The sequence below is a fragment of the Erpetoichthys calabaricus genome, chromosome 1 (genome assembly GCF_900747795.2).
Source record: "Erpetoichthys calabaricus chromosome 1, fErpCal1.3, whole genome shotgun sequence".
Taxonomy (NCBI): domain Eukaryota; kingdom Metazoa; phylum Chordata; class Cladistia; order Polypteriformes; family Polypteridae; genus Erpetoichthys; species Erpetoichthys calabaricus.
In genome coordinates, this window is record NC_041394.2 from 143,124,927 (window position 1) to 143,132,431 (window position 7,505).

Sequence of the window (7,505 nt, forward strand, 5' to 3'; positions counted from 1 at the left end):
ACTCCCCATTTAACTGCATACATCTTTTCCAAATACAGTTCTAATATGGCAAATTTTAACAAGATTTAAGAGCATATAAAAGCATTTCCGTTTAGCTCATTAAATAGCACATCAAATCATTTTTTTCCTCCAAAAAAGTGTGGTGTAAATATTCAGGAATCTATTAGAACCAATAATCTGATGCCATAAATCAGCACTATTTTTGTGCATTACTTTTTAGCAAAGAAAGGTACAATTAATATGATCTAGAACCGTAAAGTAAACTGTAAAATACTTTTTTTGTGTACAGTTTCTTCAGAAAGTATTCTGATCCTTTTATTTTGTGCACACTTTAATATGTTGTAGATTTATTTTTAAATTGATACATTTGCCATTGCTGCCCATTAACCTACATTCAATAACCCAAATGACAATTTGAAAGCATTCTTTCAAAAAGATTAGTAAATTTATTAAAAACCAAAACCTGGAATCTCTAATTCATATAAGTATTCAGATCCTTAATTCTGCACTTTGTAGAAGCACCTTTGGCAACACTTACACCTTTGAGTCCTCTTGGTTAATCCCTACAAGCTTTGCAAACCTGGATTTGGGTAGTTTATCTGATTCTTCTTGGCAGATTCTCTCAAACTCTCTTAGACTGGATGGGAAAAATATGTAAGCTGACATCCTGAGGTCTCTCCACAGATGTTCTATGAAGTTTAAGTCTAGGCTTTGGCTGGACTACTCAAGGACAGTCAGAGACTTGTTCCAAATCCGTTCCAGTATTAGTTTGGCTGTATGCTTTAGGATTAATGTGTTGAAAGATGAACTGTCATACCAGTCTGAAGTCATATGCTCTCTGCAGCAGGGTTTCTTCAAGAACTTCTTACCAGTCTTCCTGTCCCTGCTGCTGAGAAACATCCCCATGGTATGATTCAGCCCCCAGAATGCTTCACTTTAGACATGGTATTAGGCAGTTGATGAGCAGTGCTTGGTTTTTGTCAGATATTGTGTTTGGAGTTCTGCCTAAAGATTTACATTTTTGTCTTATCAGACCATTGAATCTTTTTCCTCTTGCTCTCAGAGTCCTTTAAACTGTCATATGTCTTTTACTCAAGAGTAGCTTCCATCTAGCCACTCCATCATAAACGCCTGATTGATTTAGTGCCACTGAAATGGGTTCACCTATTTCAGCAGAGGACTTCTGAAGCTCTCTTATGGGGACTATTTGGTTCTTGGTCACCTTCCTTACCAAGGCCCTTCTTACCCAGTTACTCAGGTGGGCAGGATGGCCAACTCCAGCAATAGTCTTGGTGGTTCTGAACTCCCTCCATTTTTCAATTTTTCAATTATTGAGGCAGCTGTGGTCCTGGGAACATACAAAGCTTTAGAAATGTTTTTATACCCTTGCCCTGATCTATACCTCACCACAACCTTATTGTGGAGATCTACAGAGAATTCCTTGGACTTCATAGCTTGGTTTTTAGTCCTGATGTGCAGTGTGAATTGTGGGACCTTTTATACTAAATGATGTTCAAGCAATTCAGTTTGCCAATAGCTAGACATCAATAAAAGTCTAGACACATCTCAAGGAGAAATAAAGCAAACACAATACGGAGTGCCACAGCAAAAGGTCTGAATATTTATATTTAGTTATATTTCAATTTTTGATTTTCAATAAGTCTGCAAACATTTCTGAAAACATGTTATCACTTTGTCATTATGGGTTAAAATGTGTAGATTGGTGGGCAAAAAGGAAAATGTGTCTATTTTAAAATTAAATACACAATACAATTTTCAGAATACTTTCTGAATCCAATATGTACCATATGTATTAAACTACCTCAGTAACTGGGGGAAGACCAAGGGGCAGATGCAGGAAACTCTGGAGAGATTATGTCCTAGGACTGTCTGGGTATTCTCCAAGCTGTTCTGGGATGGGGAGGCCTAATTAGACTAGCACAGCATGTTGGGACTGTGACTGTCTCCAGGGAAAGTGAAATGAAATAATAATGATCACGATATACTGCATATGCATTAAAAAGTCATATATTGGTAATTTGTGCAGATGCTTTTTTTAATTTCACAAAATGGGGAGTAGACAACATACAAGAACACAAGTAGGTTAATGATGGGATAGCATATTCTCCCAACAGAAAGAAAGAGTAACTATTTGTTCACTGCATCATAAGGTTAAAGCCATTAGGGTGTGCACTTCAACCATCTCCTCATTGACTATGTTTATATCTAGGAAATTACAACCAACCTTGACCAAAGCACATCCAGAGTTACAAGATGGATATTATTAATATTATTGCTCACTGCTCACAAGGTTACATGTTACACAGCATAAAAGAATACTGTACATAAATTGATATTTTGTGATACATTTCTATGATGTTATGAAGACATTATACAATGCTTCAGGCAGTAATATATTGAAATGTGTGGATAAAATATGTACATTATAAAAATATGTACATTTAAGAAAGCAATGAGAATAAAAAGAGAGTTCAAAGAAACATAATGAAAGGAAGTATAAAGTATGTGACCAGAACTGGCCTGATGCAAATGCATACTGTAGGTCTGCTGCATAAGACACCTTTAAGGTTAAAAGTTTAAAAGACTGAAAGTTTTCCTTTGTGTGCTGTAACACTGCAAGGATCATAAAAGCGTATCAAATAATCATGTCTGTACCATGGACATTGTGAGAGCTGTGTCATTCACATGCTTATGGTTTTATAAACAACTTCAAATCACTTACTTTGTAATACACTGTGATGTTCTTTTTGTATTAGAAATACATGCCTTTTTTCCCAGCATCCAAAAATATTCAGCAAAAGGTGATGTGAATTCAAGGTTTAAAGTTTATATTTATTTAACTGTATAATGTCTCTGCATTGACGACAGAAATTGTAAAATAAATTCACTGTTGTACAAAGTTCCCCCATTAGTTGGAAGTTTGCTGCATAGCACAAAAAGACGGCACTGCATTTACAATAACCTGTATTACAGTCATAAAATACATACTGAGTCAAGTGAACGATTCACAAAGAAAAAGTGTCATGTATGTAATTTAAAGGACAGGAATTCACTGTATGAGCTGTCAGCTCTATGCTTTGTATGAAGGAAACACAAGATGCTTTAATTTCAAGCCCCTGCACACAAACTTGCACTTGTACTTCAGCAGTTTAGTCGTTTGCACAATAACAACTGCTGATATACAGTGCAACTGCAATTAGACTATTCACTAATGACATATAGCCATTTTAAGTGTGGTGATAGTATAAGAGCAAAACTGCTGCTAACGGCATAGACTTACTTTGCCTTAATTTTAACTGAGTTGTTTTTTATTTGCCTAGTGAAAGTAGGAGGTTTTCCTGTCTGATCTTCTAAAATGATTATAAACCTTCAGGGGGATTTTTTTTTATTTCATTTTATTTTTAGCCCCAGCATTTCCTGTTAACATACTGATAATCAGTTGAGGTCTAACTAAAGGAAAGTATGTATCAACTACTCATAGAATGGGGAATACAGGGTAAATGACTGAATCACGCGAGAAGAAAGGAGAAGCACAACATTGCTGATGTGTGTGTCTAAACAAAAAATGATTTTCAATGAAATCAGCTTTAGAGAACATTTTTGCATGTGTAAACAAAATGCTGTGGAAATAATTACACCCCCAGAAACCAGACTGGCATCACTGCCACAAAGAGGAAAGCCTATATCCCTTTATCTACAATTGCTGATAACTTTAAGATATTTTTTGCATCTGTTACCTTTCACCATGAAACTGGAGATTTGTGTTTATGCAAAGTACTCCAAAAATTCTCAATGGTCATCTGTGTAATGAAGGGTCATTACATTACGTTTGCTGATGCTGCAGGCCAAGCTCTCTACAAACTGCAGATTGATGTCAAAGCATTTTTGTCTTTGATACAACTGCAGGTGTTTGTTTTTGTCTTCTGTAACTGGGGATCTTGACACTTTTTGCTTCAATTGTGTCTTTTCATGCTCACTAAAATTTTTTGATAGTGTTCTTTTATCTTCTACCATTGTTTTTACTTTTCTCTTTGCACCAAATGATGGTCTTCTTGCTATCTGCTCCAGCTTTTATGAGTACCCTCAGGCCTGTGCCAGATGTCTGCACCCTCACTAATGAGTAGTAACACAGGTAGTGTTTTATAGTGGTAAGTTTCCCTTTGTACTCTTTATTGCATAGAATTTAATACAATGACCCAAATCCCATACTTGCACCATATTGTCAGAGTTGACTGCTACTGTAGGTCAGGACTTCCTTCTTTTAGATCTATACACTCATTAGATAGAATAGAAGAATAGGCAGAAGAGAAAGGTGCACAACCATTTGTGTATTACTGATAATATGCACAAAATACTCATAGCAGAGTACAATGAATGTTGGTTAAAATAATTCACACTCATAATAGGTTACCAGACACTCTGTCTTGTTAATGTCGATTGATTTCTGGTCCGATGTGGTCCTTGCTCTCACATGGCCTTTGAATGGAATGTCAAGAACAGGTAGAATGGCCTGCCTAAATATGACTTGCAAGAGAGTGATGGAGGGAAAATAATAAAAAGCCACTGTATTAGCCTTAATTTAAGGGAATCCTGTGGCTTCTTGACACATCCCTCAAATCAGTAGTTGCGTGAAAGAGATCAGTTCAACCCATTAAGTCCAGCTCGTGCTTTGTTACAGTAGACATCTTCATGAGTTTCAAAAGATCCCCAAATATAGTTTCAGATAAACAAGAATGAAGGAATAAACTAGTAATTAGTTCTAAAACTGCCTTATTAAAATCACTCCTGGATTTTTTCCTGGTGTGGATGGCTCATAGAATGTAAAGTGTCCTTGTCATTGATATTTGAAGCTCATACAAACTAAATCTACGCTTCTGATGCAGCAGGTTACTTGTTAACTACATCAGAAATGCTGCGTGTTATAACAATTCCTTGAATACTTCTGCATTCCACTATATTGGACATTCTGATTCAGCACTTAAAAGAATTTCCTAAAGACTAAGAGGGAAGAGGAGGAAGTAAGCATTTGCAACATCACAAAAAACAGCTGTTCTTATAAGGAAAACATGCCTTTTTGGAAACAATGGCTCTTTTTGTACATTTTTACACTAGAATATGCAGTATGCTGACTTGTCAGAAAGCAGTTTCTTTCTTTTAAATATTGTACCGGTAAATGGAATATATCCAAACTAGCCGACGCCCGCCGTAGCATACAGCGGTGTAAGAATAGCAACGGAAAACGGTGAGAAAGGAATTCAGAAATCAAGAAGAACTCAACTTCTTGAGAGACGCAGTTGTGAATAGGTGTTTTGGTGGAGACGACAGATAATGAGTCGAAAGATCTATCCCTAGAAAAAGCCATGTACAATTGACCGTTGCTGAAGACTGGTACTCCAGATGTTGCCATGTATTGATAGTACTCCTGACTTGTTGTAATAACTCGACTTGCGTTGGAAAGAACAACAGGAAGAACATCTCCAAATCTGTCCCAATGTGATGCAATGAAATCTACTGCCCTATGTCGTAGTGAGAGTGCATTTCCTTCATCAACTGTTTGTGTCAAGAAATAACCCACTGATAGGAACAGGCAGTTGCCAGATCCTGGAATAGAGATGACGTTGTACAAAAACCTGTCGACAGAGAAGATACTGTCATTCATTTTATAACAAATGCTTAGGAAACAACCATCACAGTATAACAAAAATACGATGGAGTGAAACCAATAGCAAGGAGCGAAACCAATGCCAATGATCGACAGAGTACCTTTCTGTAGCAGGCTACAGAAAAGACTCCCAGGCGCACACATGGCTGAAGTGAAAGGTCACACGGTCAGGCTAGATATAGGGCGGTGACGTGACACCAATGGGGTCATGAGAGAGGAGCGGGGAACACAGTAGTCTGAAGGAGGAATAGGAATCGAGAAAAGCAGCGTGGGGGTGTATGATGCCTCAGGCAGCGTGGAGAAGGGTTTGTAAGAGCAGGAATAGGAATCGAGAAATGCCATGTCTGCTGCGTGTGGGCAGGACCAGTTTTGATGAGGAAGCAGGACGAACCAGAAGAGAAATATATATAAGAGATATTAAATATTAATCTACACTACAAGTGATTACTTTTTAATCTTGTTTACTTTAGTCAAGGACTCAATAATCAAATAATAAAATAATCAAAAAGTAACTAATACACATTTAAGCTATGATGATTAACTATTCTAGATTAACACCTACTCCTGGCTTACTTTAAACTCTGTCCAGGCTAAGAGACCATGCGTAGTACTTGTTTAATTCTTACCTATATGACTGATCAATATCCCATAGGTCGCCACTTTCTGGCACCTTGATATGCAAGAAGGTATTAAAATCCAGAGATTTTAAATAATGTTGGGCACAGCTCAAAAAGCACAATACTTACAGTGCAATATACTTTTGTTAGCATTAAATTGTGGCTCTGCTTTTCATCAAGAACTGAGCATATGGTTAACATTGAAGAAAGTATGGGTGTTGAAAAATACAAACAAATACTGCCAGAGAACAACAGTAGTGTAGAAAACATAACATAATCCTATAGAGCAAATGAAAATAACATAACAAATGCAAGAGTATGCACTAAAGACACTACATGAAACTTACATAGGAAAAAAAGAGCCATACACCTAGTGAGTCTGACCTAGAATAGTGTTTAATGCACAATAAAATTAGGCTGCTAGACTACATATGACAGTGTAGCTATAGGCTTAGTGCTGCTGCCTCATAGCTCCAGAACACTAAATCCCCAGCCTGATCATTGTCTGTGTAGCGTTTGTGTTTTCTCTCTGCTCTCTCAGGGAACTCCATCTTCCTTCTGTATCCTAAACACATGCATGTTAACGTGTGACTCTAAATTATCCCCCAGTTTCAGTGATTGTGAGAGCATGTGAATGGTACTACATTAATATGTATTACTATTAAATAATAATGATAATTAAAGTTAGTGATTAAAAATTATTGGAAGTACAGTGGCACAGTGGGTAAAGCTTCTGTCTCATAGGTTCAGCATCCTGTGCTTGAATCCTAGTACTTTTTAGTGTATGTTTTCAGTTTTACTCCTATATCCCTAAAAGCCAAAATAGTTAGGTAGAGTGACAATTCTAAATTGTTCCTCTGTGTTTATACAATACGATGCAATTTATTTTTGTATAGCCCAAAATCACACAAGAAATGCCACAATGGGCTTTAACAAGCCATGCCTCTTGACAGCCCCCCAGCCTGGACTCTCTAAGAAGACAAGAAAAAACTCCCAAAAAAAACCCTAGTAGGGAAAAAATGGAAGAAACCTTGGGAACGGCAGTTCAAAGAGAGACCCCTTTCCAGGTAGGTTGGGCATACAGTGGGTGTCAAAAAGAAGGGGGTAAATACAACACAATACACAGAAGAAGACACAAGTAATCTTCAATGCAATATAATAGTAAAATAAAAATATTGCAAGTACAAAGCAGAATTTAACAGCAG